The sequence below is a fragment of the Canis lupus genome, chromosome 27 (genome assembly GCF_003254725.2).
Source record: "Canis lupus dingo isolate Sandy chromosome 27, ASM325472v2, whole genome shotgun sequence".
NCBI classification, from domain to species: domain Eukaryota; kingdom Metazoa; phylum Chordata; class Mammalia; order Carnivora; family Canidae; genus Canis; species Canis lupus.
Genome location: NC_064269.1, coordinates 18,964,227 through 18,985,176, shown reverse-complemented (window position 1 = coordinate 18,985,176; position 20,950 = coordinate 18,964,227). Strand labels below are relative to the sequence as shown.

The following is a 20,950-nucleotide window of genomic DNA, read 5'->3' as shown; positions in this document are numbered from 1 at the left end:
AATGCTTGGAAGTTTATTCTGTTGAAAGTCAGAATGGGACATTTTTGTGAATGCTATTATAAATTTTCTTTAAAAGTTCAACAATAAAGACAAGATTATTCATTTCTGTGATAAAAATACAAATTTTGGTGAAACATGACACCAATACAAGGTAAAATTCTTAATTTCAAATTTGTGTCTTAGTCATTAGTTGTGCTATACACATAATTTAAAATTACACTCAAGAAACTACTACTTGAAATCAAAGCTCCAGTTGTCAATACTTACAGATATATATAAATTTTGACAAGGAACTACCAACATTTTGTGATAAACTTATTAAATTTAAATATACATACACCATAGCCAAACACACGTGCTGCCTTTGCCACTCACTATCAGATTTTAGAAATGTTCAAGCCTTTGAAGAAAAACTATTTAGTAATTCAACCTCAATGACCTACAATGCTTTTGAAGTTCTTAAAAAATAAGACTTCTGAAATTTGTCTTTATTTTTCCAAAATCAATTGTAAATCTTTAATGAAAATATTCATTAAGTGGAACAACAGAAAGCTTTAGTTCTTAGAATTACTAATTGCAATTAGGTAACAAATTTTTTAGAGAGAAATACGAATGTATCCCTTCATTAATAATGGAAGGAGGAACGGAAGAAATTAAATATGAGAACTCAAATGGTGTGTGAGATTTAACATTAAAACATTATGATTGAGATTTGTGATATGTCCACTTGTCATAAGAATGTTTTGATGGACCTTCTATTTTAAATTGGATAAATTTACATTCTGAACTAGAGTGGAATGAAATTGAAAAGGCCTACAATTTTACAGCATATAAATTTAGCAAATGCTCAAAGAATCGTAATCATAGACAACTTGTTTGATGAATCTTGCTAAGCAAAAACATTTTTAGAGAGATGTATTTTAAATTGAAGAGACATAATCTGTGAAAATATGTGGACTGATATATTTACACATTTCTTTATGAAAAAAATTTATTCTTGAAAACTATGATCTTTGAAGTACCTCAACACCTGTAGCAAAAGTATGCTCTCAATTGAAAATATCTCCATCTATAGAAAAACATCAGTTGAAATTGTCAACAACTTCAAATTTAGAAGGATGAGACTCAATTTTGAAAACACCACAGGAAATGCTATGAAAAAATTAAAAATAGTAAGGCAGTATTGTAAAAAAATATATTCTTCAGAAAAATATCAGTGACAAAGTAATATCAGTGATAAGCACAGCCAAGAAACCAACTAGGTAACATGAATATTTACTAAAAACAAATATTTGTATGTCATTTTATAATGTTTCGATACTCAGTATGAAGACTTGTTTTAATAAAAATAGATATGCTCTTTATATTTTATAGAATGGCTTTTATCTTTGAAAATAGATTGTCAGTAAAACCATTTTATAAGTACAGCAAACTGTTTTAGGTAAAGAAATAAATATCTAAAAAATTACCCAATTTTAATTATTTGCACTTCCCTTCTCAATCTCAAAAGTGTTCCAGTAGGATTATAAATTATATGATCACTATAATCATAAGCAACTTAAAGAAAATGAACTTAGATTACAAACATCAAAAAATTTCAATTTACTTAAAAATATATGATTACTGGGGTACCTGGGTGGCTCAGTCAGTTAAGCATCTGCCTCCAGCTCAGGTCGTGATTCCAGGGTCCTGGGATGGAAGTCCTGCATAGGGCTCCCTGCTCAGTGGGGAGGTCTGCTTCTCCCTCTCCCTCTCATGCTCTCCCAACCCCCATAATGCTCTCTCTCTGCCTGTCTCAAATAAATAAATAAAAATGCATATACATAGAATTACCAAAGATGAAAGAAGAAATCAAAAACATTAATAACACTATAGTGACCATTAAATAAATAAACTTGGTAAATAAATACTTTTACCTTTGTAACAAAACTTGACAAAGACATTGGCAGGGGGAAAGGGGGCAATTACAGACAAATCTAACTCATGAACATAGAAGCAAAAGCAAAATTCTTAAACATTGTATTAGCAAGCCATGCCAAGGTAAATACATCATGATTAATTTGGGTTTAGACCAAAGAGGCAAAGTTGGTTTAATATTAAAAAATAAATCAGTATACTTCAGCACATGAAGGAATCATGAAAGAAAAAAATATGGTTATCTCAATATTCGTAAAAACCATTTGCAAATATTCAATATACATTTGTGATTTTTAAAAATTCCTTGTAAATATAAATAAACTTTCTTAATCTGATAACAATATCTTCAAAAAACCTTCAGCAGACACTTTATTTTATGGTAATAAATTCTGAAATTTCAAGAATAAGAATAAGAAGCTTAATATCACAACTTCTCAAAATCATCATGGAAGTGCTATAAGAAAAATAAGAGGTGTAAGGATTGAAAGAGAAAAAAATAAATTATTATTTTCACTGAAAATAAGATTATATAGAAAGTTCAAATAGGGGCATCTGGGTGACTCAGTGGTTGAGCGTCTGCTTTTGGCTCAGGTCAGGATCCCAGGGTCTTAGGATCAATCCTGCATCTGGCTCCCTGCGGTGAGCCTGCTTTTCCCTCTGCCTATGTCTCTGCCTCTCTCTCTCTCTGTGTCTCTCATGAATAAATAAAATATTTTTTTAAAAAAAGAGAATTCAATAAGCAGCTTTTCAAAATTGCTGGGGAAAGATCCATATGCAAAAAATCAATTGCATTGTGGTGACTTGCTAACAAAATGGGAAGTTGAAGTTTTAAAAAATATCATTTTCAGTCTTACCAAATAACCAAGTTTCTAGGAATAAATCTATAGAAAGCCCTGTAAGATGCTTACATGGAAATTTATAAAGTATACAGCACAGAAATCAAAGAAAACCTAAATAAATAAACTATTGGATATACATGCTTATGAAATGTAAAAATTAATTTTGTTAAGATGTCAGTTCTACCCAAATGGACCATACCCAATGGTTCTACCCAATGGTTTAATGCAATTCCCACAACCCCTGCAAAAAAAAAAAAAAAAAAAAATCCTAAAGCATTTCTTTAATAACTTCAGCAGATTTTGAAGGGTTGACTCTAAAACTTCTATTAAAAGGCTACCAAAGTCAAGGCTATCTAGGAGCCATTTGAGGGAAAACCAGTAAAAGGATTTGTTCTCCTAGACACCAGATACCAAGACATATTTTAAAGTGACAATAATTAAGACAATGTGATATAGGCTCAAGGATTAACAAATAGGTCTCTGGAAAAAAGTAAAAAGAGTCTATACAGACCCACCCATATGTAGATACTATATTGAAGATGGCGGTGTTACTATACAACCACGGAAAAATAATAATCTTTTTGATAAATATTGCTGGGACCATTGGACTTAAATACGGACAAACTGAAATATCCTCTACCTCAATTATATGCAAATATCCATTTTTGATAGGTTGTAGATCCAAACATGAAAGGCAAACAATAATGTTCTAATGTAAAATATGAGAGTGTATGCATAACCGAAGGGAGAGAAAGTTTTCTTAACCAGAGTATAAAAGACATTATCCTTGAAGGAAAAAGAAAATAGTAAATTGGACTGTATTCAAAGTAAAAACTTTAATTTTTCAAAAGACATCAAGAGAGTGACAAAGGCAAGCCACAGAAAGATGACATTTACCATCTTTAAGTTAACAAAGTGTTCATATACAGGATATATAGAGAAGTGCTACAAATCAATAAAAAGATGACCCACTGAATAGAAAAAATGATCGAAATAATACTTCATTAGCAGCCAATAAATATATAAAAAAACACTCAACTTCATTGTCATCATCAGGGAAGCGCATATTAAAACCATGGTGCAATACCACTACATGCTTGCCAGGATGGCTAAAATGAAAAAGACTTAAAATAACAATTGATGGGAATGTAGACAACTGGAGCTCAGGGCTGGTCAAAGTATCACTTTGGAAAACTGGTAGCATCTATTAGAGCTGAACATACACATATCTTATAATCCAACAATTCTACTCCACAGAAATGCAAGCACATATGCACCAAAAGATTGGAACGAGAATATTCATAACATCATTATTCATCATAGCTGTACCTGAAAACTTTCCACATATCCAGTTAGGATATATTCTTCCCCGGGAAATCTATTCATAATTGAAAACAAGCTACAGTTACTTGCACAACTTAAATGAACTTCACTAATATATTGTTGAGTGATAAAAAAAATCAGATACCAAAGAATATACACTATATTACTGCAGTGTAGCATTAAAGGTCAGGATACTCACAGAATAAATGACCAGATCTTTTCTAGATTACCCAGATAGCTCAAGGTTTCTTAAAGTAACTTGGGGGGAAAAATCAGTCTTCTTGATCTTTGTGTGAAAAATACTGTTTCTGTTTGATAAATCTAGAGTATTGATCCTTTCCCTAGAGGGAATTATGCATGCTTGGTTAGCAGATTTTGGGGGAAAAAGTATAATAATATATTTTTTTGTAATAATATTATTATGTCATAGTATGTGGGTCCAAATCTTGATTCTACTATTTACCAGCTGTGAGATTTTAGTCAAGTTACTTACCTTCTCTGTGTCTCAATTAATTAATCTGTAAACAACAACAACAAACAGCTGATAACATTTACCTGACAGGATTGTTGGTTAAAGAGTTAAATTATACAACACAGGCAAAATATGTAAAGCTCCTAGCATTTAACAGTCACTTAATGACACTCATTAAGTGGGTGATAAAATTGTTATTATGCACTCTGGTGTTTTAACCATTAAGTTCATGAAAAGGAAAAGAACTAATATTCCCTGAATCTATTATGCTTCAGGTATGGCATCAGCTTATTTTTATATTTTAGTCAATCCACAAAATAATGTTACTGGGTAAAGATAATTCCTTATTGATCATATTAGGGAAACCTCATAGGAGAGCTTAAATAACTTGTCCAGGTCCAGACAGCTTGTTTTGGAATAAAGGCCTCCTTTTCATAAATATTTTGAATGTCATTTGTCTGGCAGTACATTTGACACCGTCCCCATGTGTACCTGCCCTTCTGTTTTATAAAGTAGCCTTCCTGTTTTTCAGGGTCAGGAAAACTCTCAGACCCCATTTTTTTTCTCTTGGTTTCATATTTCTTGTCTACTGTCTATCTGAGCAGCCGATCCCTCCCTAAACCCTAATCATTTCCTTGTGGATCCAGACCTACAATTAGGCTAATAGGTAGAGGGATGAAATAGATAGAAGGAGACATTCTATTAGCGGCTTTTTAGCATGTGCCCCTCTAGGGAATAAAGGTAAATGGATTCACACCTTAGGAAGAGAAGTTACACTTACCCATCCCTGATTTATCACCACCACCATCATCACCCCCTCCTAACATACACGCTTTGCTGTTGTTTGCAGATTGATTTAAATTAGCCTCTAAGTAACTCAAAGCTTAAATAATGAGGTTCTAATATCCCCAGGCCCCCATGAGGGAGTGAAATTCAAAGACACAAAAACCAAGAACAAGATAAAAGAGGGTCATTTCCATGTCTCTTAAAAATAAATGCAATATTTTACTTCCATGAGAAGTAAGGGACACGGGCTTGAGGGAAGGAATTCTATAAAGTATTAAGGAACGTCCCAGTGGTGAGGTAAAGGAAAACTAATCATGGCATCCACTACCTTGGCTGAGGCTGCTCTCCAGAAGGGCTGCCCAGTTTTCCTGCGGTAAAAGGGGAAGGAGCTAGCACACATATCTTACGAGCATAACCATAATGGACACTGACGCAGAGCTCTAAAAAAAAATGAATGGGCTAATTCTGACTTCTTGAAGTTCCTACAATTTCTAAGCATGGAGAGTCTTAGATGTCAATTTTCTAGCCTTTTCTCTCTGTAAAAGAGATTAAGTCATGCCACTGATCACCTAAATTATATAATCAATCTTTAATGCAAAATAATCATTAAAGTTGTACTGTTTTTTGGTTTGTTTATTTATTTTTATCCAAGTATCATTGATACAGTGTTAGATTAGTTCCAGTGTAAGGATGTTTTGTGGATACAGTTGTCAAGCATAGTAACTGAATTCCTTTTCTCTATAACCAGTTTGGCCACATCATTATAGTCAAAACCTGTAGATAATCAGGTAGTTTAAGTTAAATCAGAACCCCCCCCAACATTTTCAAAACAAATAGATCAGTAGGTGATTATTCATTTCACAGAAGTTTGTTTTTTTAAAGCATCCACCATAGGATTTCTTTTTTTTTTAATAGAAGAGCTGTCTGGTGTATTTAAATTATGATTCTAAAAAACTCCTTTTTTTTTTTTTTTTACACCAGGGACTCAAACCAAGTGAAATATCAGGTCGGTCAAGTTGGGTTTGGAGAATATTTCGATGTTCTGGTTTTGTTCCATTTCAATTGCTTTAGAAAAATTTATAATGTCAGTCATAGCTCAAACTGACTCACAGAGGCTTTTTGGAGGGAGTAAAGTTGAGATTGGGGGGACCTGTGGTTTGTTCACAATGCCATAAAGAAGAATAATTTAGAGTTTTAATTTCTTTCAGACTTGAATCTATTAATGGAATTCCTCTTTCTCTTTAGCTCATAGTTTGATTTTAGTAAACACTCTTAATTTACATATATATAACTTTTCAGAAAAGAAAACTTCTTTGCCTAAAATGAAGTAAATCTGAAACACAAACTAATATTTCTACCCTCTATAAAAGAAGAAACCAACAAAAAGCTGCAATTTTTATAATGATATTAGGTATCTGTAAGTGTTACTCAAGCTTTTCCTCTAAACTGAACAACTCAAATGTCATTAACATTTACCCATAATTCCTGTCTTCAATTTTTTCCATCTTCCAGTATTTTTTTCTCTAAATCATCTTTACCTCTCTATCTTTTCTGTAAGTGTAAACCAAATTTGCAGGTAATATGCTAGTAAAGTCTTGACCATTTCTGAGCATATGAAAAATGCTCATTTTGTCAGTCTCTCTCTGTTCAATTCTATCCCATATATTATCTTAACTCTTTTATTTTCCTCTGTTTTTAAAGACAAGTCACATATATGTTTTATTTCTAGATCATTGTCAGATTAGCTTGTGTCAAGTAGTCATTCTCTATTTTGTATTTCATTGTTTAGATTAAACCCTTGCACTTCTTTCCATTAACCTCATTCTATTATTAATATTCTGTATTTCTTCTTAAAAAAAAAACAATAGCATCATCCAGAAGACTTTTTTAAGATTTTATTTACTTATTCATGAAACATGGAGAGAGAGATAGAGACATAGGTAGAGGGAGAAGCAGGCTCCCCACAGGGAACCCAAGGCGAGACTCGATCCCAGGATCCCAGGATCACGATCTGAGCCAAAGGCAGATGCTCAACTACTGAGCCACCCAGGCATCCCATCACCTAGAAGTCTTTTGAGCTAATTTCTACATATATCCTTCATGTCATTAGAAAGAATATGGAATAACAGCAGTCTGAGATCTATAGCGATAACACCCCGACTCATCCACCCCAGGCACAGAAAAGCCTTGTTTGAATGGAAGAGACTAAGAGTGTCCCTGATGAAGAGCATGGATTTTGGAACAAACAGACCTGACTTTGAGTCACAGCCGTGCTACATTGTCACCATGTGACCTTGGGATATTGACTTAACCTGTCTAAAGCCTCTATTGCTGCCTCTTTGAGGTGATCACTGAATTACTAGGATGAATAAATGACATAAATGTCATCCCTATGGAAACTGTTAATACCTAGTATATCCTCAACACCATTTTCATTATTTTTACTGTCATTTTCTTTTTGCGCTGTGACAATCAGTGTTATGAGAATATATGTCTGATGGAGAGGACAATGAGAAATTGGGGAGCATATGAGCAGAGAAGTCTATCTTTGAAATTTCTGGGAGATTTTCAAATCCTCTGCTTCTCTAAGAGATTCATTTGTTGACACTGACTTAGCAAAGTGGATGATGTAGAGCATAAGACAGCATCATTATCCTTGCCATCATTGAAAGACATCAATCCAGTCATTAAAAAAAAAAAAATGCCATGCTACAGCCTGACCTCTCAGAGCACAACTGATGTCATACAAATTGACAAGCAAATGAAAAAAAACAACCAGAGCAGCGTTGCTGGAATAGCCATAGGAGAATATAAATCAATACATATGTTCTATCAAGTATTTCAGGAAGTAGAAGAGTATAGTATAAGCAAAGAAATCCATAGGCACCTGTAGTTCAAAACAAGAAACAGTCTTCTTTGTATGAAAAGACTGCCTTCAAGTTTTCTTTGGGTGATGGTTGATGGTGCCAGGAAATCACATCGCTTTACATTGCATAAAGACTATGTGTATACAGAACCGTGGATACCAACACAAGTTGTTTCGCCTTGGAATAAAATCTGACTGTTTTCTACATATTTAACCAGAACATCCATTTGAAACTACTCAACTTTTGGAGAAACATAGTGGTATTTAGAATTCTATTTAACAAATTTACTAATTACTGTGTTAAACATTCATGAGTCTTGGTAAAGAGACTTCAATCTAAAAGTCTCAGACATTGCAGTCAGTTTATACTCACTATTACCAGGCGACTTGCTGGTTATATAGTTATAGTTTCTGAGCCCTTAGTGATTAGGTGTCCAAGCATTTTGATAATGTGCTCCATTATTCTTGGAACTCACTACATGGCCTTCTCCACCTCAGGACTTCACTCACAGGGATTTTAATTGGAACTCTGTTTTATTGTTTAATGAGAAGGGAAATAGTATCGACCCTATCTCTTATTCTAGTATAGGAAGAAGAATAAATGTGCATCCCATGTTTTATAGACATGTTTTATATATGATTGGCCTTTGTTTTAACTTCTTTTTGTTACTCCTAATACCCTATTATGCTGCTTTTGAGAGAAAGTCCTATTTTATTTTCTTAGACTAGACGTTATGAACTGTTACATCTCTACGCTTTTGTCTCTACAGTCCATAATCCCAGGATGCCCTTCTCCCCTGTCTTTTGACATCTATTCATGCTTCATATTAAAAAAAAAAAATAAGTGCATTCCAGGGGCACCTGGGTCACTTGGTCGTTAAGCAACCAATTTTCTGTTTTGGCTCAGGTCATGATCTCAAGGAGTTGAAATTGAGCCCCATGTCAGACCCTGCACTCAGCATGGAGTCTGCTGGAGGTTCTTTCCCCTTCCCTCTCTCTCTCCCCTTATGCTCCTCCCCCTGCTCTCTCCCTCTCTTTCTTTCAAATAAATATATCTACAATTTAAATTAAATATATTCTTTCAGAGAGAGCATTCCATGATCCCTTCAAATTACCCTAGCTGAGCAGAATCAATAGAGTCCTACTGTAGATTTCTACGGCATGTTTTTTAATGGACGTCTAGTTGGCATACTAGTTCCATTAGTCTCAGGTGTACAACATAGTGATTCAGCATCTCTGTACACTATGCAGTGCTCACCACAAGTGTAGCTGCCATCCATCCATTACAGGTATTGCTATTACAGTACCATTGACCATATTCCCTATGCTTACCTTCCACTTCCATGACTCACTCATTCCATAACTGGAAGCCTGTACCTCCCACTCTCATTCACCCATTTTGCCTACTACACTTTGTTCATGCATCTATCTGACTTGTTTATTTAATGTGACTTGTGGAGTACTAATCCCAGTAGGGGCATTTAAGGGCAGCAACAGCAGCTCGAGCAGGGACCAGCAGACAAGGCATCTCCAAGGGCCAGCAGTAGCAGGGATCTCAGGGGATTTTGACAAGACCAGGAGGCATTACCACAGTGAACTGGTCTGGGAGAGAACCAAAACGGTGTTTGCAACAATGGGGACCAATGCTTTAGTGAGTGGGTCACGCCTGGATACCGCTGAGTAATCTGAAAGGAAATAGAGCCAACAAAAAAACTCTTTGGGGAGAATCATTTTGATCCTGTTTTAACCCCTGGAAAACACTAGATGTATTTATGAACTCATTTTTCCCTTTCAAATTGCAATTCTTGGAGGCAGGGAATGTTTTCTTCTTTCTAAGTCTGGGTTGTGGTCTTGCACATAGAAGCTGCTCAGAAAAATCTATATTGAGTTACATTATTTCAATCAGCTTTTTTGAATATTAGACCAGTTAGATTATTACTTCAAGAATTTCTAGGAGTCATTCATCATAAGAAAAAGATCAATGGTGATTTTCAGTATTTGTCAGACTTTGAAATGTGCCTTGGCTTACATGCTGAACAAACCAGAAGATGAGAACATTTGAGGTTTTACTTCTCTTTCTTCCTGTGCACTGATTAAACCTAATTTCCTATTGTCAGTTTCTCGTCCTTTCTTCCAAAATTGCTTTCAGAAAACATAGCTGTTTTTGGCATAGCTCTTTGCACACGGAACTTTTCTATTCAACTCCGAGCATAAGAATCACTTCATTAAATAATAATAATAATATCCCTAATTTATATATCACTTTACACTTGTGATACACAGACACACATTCTCTCATATGACTCTCAAACCAACCCTCTTTAAATAAACAGGGTAACTATGATTGAATCCATTATCTATGTGGAAGCTGAAATCATTAGAAGCCAGTAAGTCAGAGTTCAAACTAGGTCTTCTGTCTCCATATTTATATTCTTTCCACTGCACTAGAAGACATCACATCCTGGTACTTTCCCTCCAACTTTGCTCTGGGAACATCTAGAAAGCACTTGTGAGCTCAGGTTTCCTATTCACCGCCATCTCTCTCTTGACCACATCCCTTCAAACTCTGCCCTTTGCAGATTTTGACCTCTGAGTGTCTCTGGACTTACATAATGGATTTGTTCTTCCCAGGGTAACCAAGTAAAATATAACAAATACAAGGAACAGCAGAGTGGGCAAACACAAATATGTATTGGCCTATTAAATCATCTATTCCCCAGAACAATGGTTCATAGAAATTGGAGATGGAAAAGACCTATGAGGTCATCTTATCCACCCCCAGGACAAAGCAGGTTCAAGCCCAGAATACTAACAGCCAAGATGTCATTTTGTTTCCAGCCCTGCCTTTGAGGCTCTAGATTGTATCTGCTGCTGGAATCTGCTGGAGGGGAAACAGCAAAGTGATCTCTAAGTTGGAGCATAACTGGGGTCCCCAGGGCCTCACTGCTCTGTGCAAAGGACAGTGAACTTGGAATCTATCAATCCTCCCCTAATGGATGTGGTCCTAATCAGCAGTGATTCCTGCAGAGGCTTTCACAGGTGAGTGGTTGAGAATGAAAATCTGACCTCATAAAAGGCCACAAGCTCAAATCCTTTCTGGTCAGAATTGGCCAATGGGAATGTCCTACTGCACGCAGACGGTTTGAATCATGAGAAACCTGCCAAAACCTGCACCTTGGGTTTATTTTTCTCTATCATTTCCTAATTTATCACTGAGGCAGATCGGTCAGGGAGGTGGAGTGCTGAACATTGTGAGAAACCCCTCAGGATCCCCTAAAAACATCACTGTTTGTAGAGCGACATTAACATAGAGAAGCATCCTTTATGTGGACCTTCTTACTTTAACCCTTCTTATTTGAAAGAAGACTTCGTTAAATATTCTTGGAAGAAAGCAGATCCATGTTCTGAAGGCATAGGGAGACTACTGTGCTGAGAGCTTTACAAAAATCGATAATATAATAAAAACAAAAACAAAAAAGGAATAATAACCGAGTTCAGATCAGCCATGTGACCAGCAGTAAGGTAGTAAGGTACTTCCCTCTTTCCCTTAGAAAATAAGAGTGTCAAATCTCTTTGCTTCTAAGATGCATTCTACATCTCAACCCTCCAAAAGAGCCCCAAATAACTATTGATTTTCCACAAAGCCTGTGGAAAAATGACTCCCCTTTTTCTCTGATTTGTCAAGATGCCCTCCACCTGACCTAGGAAGAGAGCTTGGAATGGCAAGAGATGGACCTCCTTTTCATGCTTTGGTTTTCAGAGCTCAATCATATTAGTGCCTTCTATGATGAGAGATTCTAAGAAAACAATCAGTAAGTTCAGAAAAACATGGCACCCTGTATGAGTTCAAATTCCTCCAGAAGCTTTGGGCAGGAAGGAGCTCCAAAGCAGCACCCTCTCTCCATCCCTCTTCCTCTCCATCATCCCTTCCCAGGTCCAGCAGGTCTGTTCGTGCCACCTTTGGGAAACACTTCTCTCTTTTATGCCCCAGGCGTTCCTAAAGAACTCCTAGTCTGAGTTCCTGGCTCATTAGAAAGTTATTCACTTGTGGCCTCAGTAGCAATAAAGACTTAGCTCTTTCAATAACCCATCTTTAGCCAACATTGTGTGTTCAAACTCAGCTTTGTGGGGTGCCTGGGTGGCTCAATCAGTTAAGTATCTGCCTTCAGCTCAGGTCATGATCTCAGGGTCCTGGGATGGAGCCTCGCATTGGGCTCCCAGCTCAGTGGGGAGGTCTGCTTCTCCCTCTGTCCCTGCCCCCTCCTTGTGTGCTCTTTCTTTCTTTCTCTCTCTCTCTCTCTCTCCCTCTCAAATAAATAAATTAATTAATAAGTTCTTTAACAAAAAAAAAAGTTCCTTCTTACTTGTCCCTCTTCCCTTCTCTTGTCACTTTTGGGTCATTGTGTTCATGATACAAACCCTCTCTGTTTCCCTCTCTGAATTGCTCAGTCCTCCCTGAGGACCAGCCTCCACCCCACTCCATCTGTCTCTTTCCTTTCTCCCTGCCCCGCTCCTATGGCCTTACTGTCCCTTCACCATCTGTCAGCAGGTGAAATGTGAAATAAGCCACCAATATACCTCAGGGCTTAAGAATTTCAGAAAAGATTCACCTCACCCCCTTCAGGCCCCAAGTGCTCTATTTCTGAATCATCAGGTGCAAAATACGGTCTGCCTGTCTCTTCACTGGCCAACAGCTGATAACATAATATATTCCACTTGCACAGATTATTTTTTATGCTCTCACTTGTTTTTGTTAATAGGAAAAAGAGGATAGAGTATTGAGAATGAGAGAAAGAAGACAAGAATGGAAAAACTGAGCAAATGTTTTCTCAGTTCATCTTCGAGCAAATTAAGAAAAGCTGAATCAAAGTATAACTTGCCCCTTACTTGAACCTCTGAATTTTCTCAGGGATAAAAAGGACTGACATAATTGTATCAGAGTGAACTGGTAAATGCTCAAAGCAGGCAAAAATAAGGTAATAAAGTTCTGTATGGGAGGCCTGAGTTGGGGAATGACAGCTCTGGGTATATGTGAGTGTCACCTACCCCAAGCATCTACTGATGCAGAGGTAGGAGCTAACATCTCAATGATGCAGTAGGAGGAAAAACATTATAAAAGACTCTGGGATCTGTGCTGCAAATGCCCTCAGTACCTTTGATGGGTCTGTTAACCCTCTCGGCACCATGTCTTAAACAAGCATGAGAGCCCAATTACACATGGCTCAGTAGGGAGAATTAAGCTTGATTCTCTTAGGATCCTCTTCCTCACTTGCTGCTTGGTTTGACTACTTTTAATCCAGTGTGTTTTGGGGCATTGGAATGGGGGAAATAAGATTTGTTTTAAATTTCAACTTTTAGATTTGAATATTTGAAAAAAGGAGGAAAAATCAGTCAAGTATTACGATCACTAACCATTCATACACACACACACACACACACACACACACACCTTGGTCCACCATCTATTTGATACTCAAAGCGTGATTCCTGGACCAGAAGCATGAGTCTCACTGGGCAATTGTTAGAAATGCAGAATCTGGAGCTCCTCCCTAGGCCTATGGGCTCAGCAGCCAGCTGCGTTTTTATAGGAAGCCTAGGTAAATTGTTTGGGCAGCATGATCCTACAGCCATCCTAAAAGGCAGAAAGAGGGGCACAGTCTGACAACACGGAAGGGAGGCATGTAATTGTGAAGACTGTGATAAATTGGAGAACATTTCCTTAACCTTACTTTCAGCCTATGTCAGGAATAAAGTAGGACAGTAATCAACACGTTGCACTTTGTTGTTTCTAAGGCAAGTCTGAATCTGTCACTCTCACCCTAAAAGCTCAATCTGAAATTCCAATAGGTGCCTCCAGCAGAACAATGGTGTTTCACACACAACTGCAAAAATCACCCAGGAAGGCTTTCCCCGGGCAATGTAACTGGGTCTCACATTCCGGTACCCAGTCCAATCAGAGTTGTTTTTCTAAGGATAAAATAAACTTTTAATTAAAAATAAGCCCAAGCAGGCACCCGTGTTGCTCTCTAGTTGCTAACTGAAACAATAATACACTATTTCGTATAAAATGAAAAAGAAATGTCATTTGGTATCTTTTTCACCAAATAGTTTTCAATTGCTGTTTAAGCTAATTGCTTTATTTCCATAGAAACAAAACTTACCACAAGCCTTTCCTTAAAGTCAAAATAGCCTTCCAGGGCTCCATGGCTTCAGCCACACTTTGAAGCTTAAGCACTGTTTGGCTGAGCCTTTCTTCTTTTTGCTTAGTGATACCTGCCTGCAAACCATTCCGTTTACACCCTGCTCCAGTAGCACTGTTGGAGCTTTGCTGGTTGGAGAACAAGGTTTCGGACACCAGCCCCAATCATGAAACAAAGCTCCCTCCCCACAGTCTCCTGTGCAGCAGGGAACACGTTTCTCTGATGACACCAGACTTTCTTTTTTTTTTTTCCTCCAAGACCCTAAGCTTTCTTTTTTTTTCCCTCCAAGACCCCAAGCTCACCTTTGAGACTTTCCTCAGTATAGATTTCTACACTAACTTCAATAGGTGTCTATACCCTTTCCTTGCTTTTTCAGAGACTTCAGGAATTTGCTTTTAATTAAAGGAGATAGATCATTCTCCCCTCACAAAGAGTTTTTGATAGATCTTTTTATCAACCTACAGGGTAGTTTCTTCCATGATGTTACAAAGCATGTTTGTTTGAAGGAGTCTTCATTGGCACCATGTATGAGGATGGCAAATTATAGGGAAACGTGTGTGTGTGTGTGTGTCTGTGTGTATGTGTGTGTGTGTGTGTGTGCTGCTTTATTCCAACATAATTATCTGCTCATAAAATACTTGAGAGGGAGAGAAGTTTCATGAGGGACTTTTCAAGATCAGAGAACTCAGCAATAGGAGTGGGATCATCTGGCCTGAAGACAAAATTTCTTACCCCTACCGAGGTTAAGAATATGTGCCCCGAGGCACCTGGCACCTGGGTGGCTCAGTGGTTGAGCATCTGCCTTTGGCTCAGGTCATGATCCCAGGGTCCTGGGATGGAGTACTGCATTGGGCTCCCCGCGAGGAGTCTGCTTCTCCCTCTGCCTATGTCTCTGCTTCTCTCAGTCTGTCATGAATAAATAAATAAAATCTTAAAAAAAAAATGTACCCCAGAGTTCACAGCCATGGGCCAAGCCTGACTTGGCCAAAACTGTATTGGCAAATTGGACAAATTACTTATCTGTATCTTGGTTTCCCCATCAGAATAATAAAAGAACCTACTTATTAGTGTCATTGAGAAGACTGAATGAGTTAATATGCAGAGAACACCTAAAATATCTAGCATATAGCAAGCACCACATAAATAATTACTATTATTAGTTGTAGGCTATGGGGGCGGGGGGGATGAAGCAATTTTCCTAATGTGTTCCGTGCTATAGTTGAATTCACCATAATTCTAGGTTTTGCACAATGTAGTTTTTTTTTTTTTTCATCTGACAGCCTTGCCCTCAAGAAGTCTTAAGCGTTTCATATTATCCTCCCACCAATTACCAAGGTAATATACACATGCATCCTTCCTGGAATATGGGGGGACTGAGGAACTAATAGTAGAGCTGACTTAATTATAGAAGAAAAACAGAGGCTGGCCTTTGCCATCGCTTTTGATGCCCAGCCAAATATTCTTTCAATTAAAAGACACTTCTTTAAAGCTAGTTTAAATCTGTTTTGACCTTGGAGGGGCCGAGAACTTCTGGTTTCCAGCTTTTCTATTAATTGAACTTGCCCACCAGGCATCTGGGTGGCTCAGCAGTTGAGCGTCTGCCTTTGGCTCAGATCATGATCCCAGGATCCTGGGACTGAGTCCTGCATCAGTTTCCCCCCGGGGGGGCCTGCTTCTCCCTCTGCCTATGTCTCTGCCTCTCTCTCTGCGTCTCTCATGAATAAATAAATAAAATCTTTAAAAAATAATAATTGTACTTGCCCACCGATAAATAGTCCCACTGCTGGAAATCCCCTCAAAGGCTAAAAAAGAGATGATGGAGGACTTCATGTGACTCAGAGGGCCTGAGCCTGAGACGATCCTGCACGACACAAATGGGGAACATCCTCAGTCTGTCGTTTCCCTATACTAATCCACAAAAGCGGGGGCCAGGTCTTAGGTTACCGGGTGCCTAGGATATGGTCGAAAACAGGAATCTTTGAGAAACAGAAGGAAAAGACCTACGTCACCTTTGAAAAAACAAACAGGATGAGAACAAAAGGAAGAAATGTCTTCCCTCTCTGTGAATTCTTGGTTTACTGGAAAAACTGAATTGCTCCGCTGCCACGCTGCTTTGGGTCCCTTGTTCCCTTTCCAAGGTAGTTGTTGTGTGCAGCATGAGCCACAGGCCCCAGAGCCAACCTTAACAAGTAGGTGGTTCCCAGGAAAATTTTGCCCCCCCATCATAACCCCCCCCCCAGATTGTGGTGCTTCTCCAAACTGCCTTCACACTTCTGCCTTCAGTGAATGGAGCTGGAAATCTTGTGAGGACATGTTTCCTGGAGGGTGATTTTGAGACTTTCTTGCTTCTCGTGTCAGCCCAGACCAGAGAGACAAAGCCAGAGTTGGATTGCAGAGGCAAAGAGAGGAACATAGAGCTGAGGAGACATCACCATTCCTAGCAACTGGTCCCATAAAGTCTGGAGTAGAGGCTTCAGTTGGTTCTCATTTAATCTAAACCCATTTATTGCAATATCGAGCACAAGCTATTATACTTTGTAATCGGGCCCCAAAAAAGGCACAGCCAACTGTGCACGCGTTGCTCAGAGCTGGAATACTTGGGCCGGGAGGTAAGACATGTGCCCTGGTTGGAGTGGGGACAAACCTGCTCTGGTTCCAGATTGCAGCCCCGCACCATGAGCTTCACGTTTCCCTGCCTATACAAACACCAGCACAGTTTGGGAAACGGGTGTCCCCCTGGCTGCGAGTTGGCTGTTACCCTCCCGGGTGGGCTGGGCGCTGTAGGCTTGGACTCACTCAAACACCTCCAAGTACTTCTCAGATGTTTTGGGTTCGGTAAAACCCTCAAGTGTGTTTGGCCTGCTTGTTCCCCTCCTTTTTTCAAGCCCCTGCGTGTTTCAAGGGAAATTTAATCCATATGTTTCTGATACATTTACACTTAACTCATCAAAATATTGTTTCGTGAAAACCACTGGATGTCCAGGGCACTTTAGAAGTTCTTTCAATGGAACTTTTGAAAGCTTTTTTTTCTTAGAAACAGGAAGTCACATTTGTGCCAAAAGTTGAAAGAGCTCGAACCTCAAAAAAAAAAAAAAAAAAATGGAATTCTATCTGGAGTTCCAAATCCACAGGTTTCCAGGGGGTTCTAAACTTGGCAAAGCATCTCCTGTTTTGGAAGCCAGAAACCTATAAACAGAACCCAGCCTTAGGTTCCACATTCTACCCAGGAGCAGACCCACGTCTCCGCTCCATAAAGTGAGAGAGAAAACTCACTTCAGCAAGGGAACTGTGGTGACTGCACCTCGTAGCAAAGACAACCTTTGGTGTTTGGGGAGGACCATCCAAACCTGTGCAGGAGGACCTGAGCTTCGTTCGTGCCATGGGATACGTTTGACTATTGCAAGTGCTGGTAAATTATAGGTTCCCCTATACGCCCAAATCCTCACTTTTTAAAAATAGAAAGTAAGAGATTTGGGCCAAGGGTGCTTTGTTGCTGCAGAGCCCAGATGAAAACCAGGGCCAGGAGCAGGAGCTGATAGTGGCAGGACAGAACAAGGCTTTCCCCTCCTTGGCTGTAATTACTATGACTTTGCATCAAGGTCTTGCCAAGGGGACAGTTCGCAGCCCCTGCCCTCTTGCCCTCCTGCTACAGGTTTCATTTTCCTGCCCAGGGTCTCGAACTTGAGCCCATTAGAGACAAGTTTCAGTCATCTGGTTTCTCCCAACATTCATCAGGCCTCTGCCAGCTTCATACTTTGAGAATCTCATAAAAGCTATCTGTTATTGTCCGGACATGATTCTCTACAACCACTCCAAATGAAACACTTTTCATCAGGGTAAAACACAACTACATTTTTTTTTTTTTTTGGCTCAACTCTGGGGCAACTCTAGCTATTGTCCTCTAAGGCCCAATGGAAAGGAGACCTTTTATTCCATGTTTGCACCCCTCGTCTTGCAGACTGGCTTCCCAACCCAATGCCTTGAGAAAGAATACTCATTCGCTCATCTGTCTTAATCCTGAGCCACCTGAGGGTGACCAAGAAGAGTTCAAGTGTTCCTCTGAGCTCACCCCCACTGAACTGTCCCCTAGTTGAATAGATTGAATGCTTGTGTCTCCTGAAAATCCGAAAAATCTGTAGGTTCATCCTCTAATCCCAATGTGATGGTGTTTGGAAGTGTGACCTTTGGGAAGTAATTAGGTTGTGAGGGTGGAGGCTTCACAAATGGGATTAGTGCCCTTATAAAAGGGACCCCGAGAGATCCCTCACTCTATCAGCTTCATGAGGATGTACTGAGAAGTCAGCAATCTGCACCCAGAAGGGGGGCTCCCACCAGTACCTGACCATGCTGGCACTCTGATCTCAGACTTCCAGCCCCCAGAACCAGGAGAAATAAATTCCTTCTGTTTATAAGTCACAGTACTTTGTTACAGCAGCCCGAACCGAGACACATGGCTCAAGTGGCATATCTTCCCCAGGCAGCAGAATGTGCTATCTTTAGGATACAACTGCCAGCCCCTTCTGGAAGGAAGCAACATCCTTGTTGTGTCTCCTCCCCACCCCACGTGTGCACTCAGAAATATCTGCTTTGTCCACAGGTGCTTTGCCATCCATCAAAACCCATAACTTTTCACATGTGTCTCCCTCACTCAGAGCAAGGCCAGGGGGGATATCAACCACTTTGTCAACACCATTCCCCGTGACTCCTTCTCCAAAACTTGACCACCCTAACAATGACTGCAGCACAGTGTTCATGCACTGAATTCTCACTTAGGGATGTGTGCATGCGCTAAACTACACACATACACACCTGCCAGTCTACTTACACACAAACAATGTACATACGAAGACCAGATCAGCACTGGGGAAGCAGCTGGCTGGTTGGAGATGCTGGAGGTGCTGGGGAAGGTACTCAGTTTGCTTCAGCTTTGGCTTCATCCCCACACACAGGGCCCCAGTGACTGCACATCGAGAGGAAAGGCCCCGTCTAGGACTCCAGGCACCTTCCTGTTTGCTTGGCTGCATTTGCACAATCTCTCTAAAAAATCAACTGTCTCCCCTTTCAGCCTCCCCCGGGAAAGGCTCTGGCAGTCCATGGAAGTACTGTGTACAAGGTCTGTGAGATGAAAAAATTCCCAGGAAAACAGTTTTGGCCCAAGCCACTTTCTGTTAACCTTGGGTATGCACTTTTGATTTGAAAGCAGGAAAAAAGAAATGCCATATTGTTTCCTCTCAACTTCTCTTACCTTGCTTGGCATGCCATTTGCCAGTTTAGACCACCTATCATGCAGACCTGCCTTGGAAGAAAAGGCTCTCTGATGACAGGAAAACCCAGGAATTTGTGAAGCAAGAATGCCCCCTAATGGAAATGCAAAGGACATCATGTAATTCACAAACTTAACTTACCCTACCTTGTGCCTTGTTTTAACCAAACTGGCCATGGAGCTGTTCCAGGTTTTAGATCTTGGGCTCTGAGTTCACATTAATTTGCACATGATTCTAAAAGAATGAATACTTCAAATGACCATGACTTCCATTTATAAACCATTTTGAGAGGCTCTTTGATGTGATCCTGGCCTTCTGTGCCATTCCAGTCTCTGTACCCAACAAACTGTCCACCCATGCTATGATAAACCAGTGTCACAAACCAACAAAAATTATTCTCTGATTTGTTTAAGCGTGTATAGATTTTGTATAGAGATAGTTCCTCTTATCAATATCACTAATATCTCCATTTAAAAATGTTTCCCTATTCCGCATCCCTGATGGTTGAGAAAACGTGTATGTTTTCCATGCTTTGTTTCTTTCAAGTTCAAGATGGAATACCCAATTCTCTCAGACTCCTTTCCATCTGAGAAATTTCCATTTTCTTTCATAAAGGCATATGTTTGCCATTGAGACAATTTCACTTGGCCCAGAGCACCTCCAAAGCCCTCTTGGTCACACAGTGTTACAGGATATGAGCCCAAACATAGCTGTGTCAGACAGCATAGGAGGGTTTTGTTCAGACTTGCTGACTGCAGTTACTGAGAAAAACCCACATAGGCATTTTCCAGAAGGACTGATGATTAGCTTAAATTGAACCTAGGATAAGGCTAAAGCTCTCTGAGTACTACATAGCTACTTCCTTTGTTAGTCAATTAAATAATTAATACTAAGTGGTACAGAGGCAGTCAGTTGCCTCCCACTTAGCAGCCCACATCTTAAAGGACTTCTCACTTGCCTTTGTTTAGCCATGTTAATGGCTCAGGCAATAGATGGGATCTAGCCAGGGTTGGACTTACTCTACTTACCATCCAAGCAGAAGCTTAGACTCCAGACCATGGGTGGAACTGCTGACCATGGACGTCTGAGGGTGGAGTTTTCTGAGATAAAAGCCGCAGAACTTGGTGTTGGTGATTTAATGTCATTAGAAACAAACCAAATAAACGCTGCTGCTTACTCCCACTGGGGTGGAAAATCGATGTCAGGCTTATGGGTCAGTAGGTATTCACTTGACTTCTGACTGGACTAGTCAAACCTGAGCCAATGGGAATGTCTACTCTCGG

General features: G+C 39.3%; 1 long non-coding RNA gene across 2 annotated transcripts in view; it reads left to right on the top strand.

Moving 5' to 3' along the window:
* Positions 1-20,950, top strand: part of LOC112665572 (uncharacterized) — a 100,729-nt gene that overhangs the window by 38,458 nt on the left and 41,321 nt on the right. Inside the window, exon 6 of one of the 2 annotated variants that reach the window (XR_007406434.1) lies at positions 11,042-11,237. The exons of the other annotated variant lie outside the window; for it this stretch is intronic. This is a non-coding gene — a long non-coding RNA (uncharacterized LOC112665572). Of the gene's footprint in view, positions 1-11,041; positions 11,238-20,950 lie in introns of those variants that run through there. 2 annotated transcript variants of the gene reach the window in all.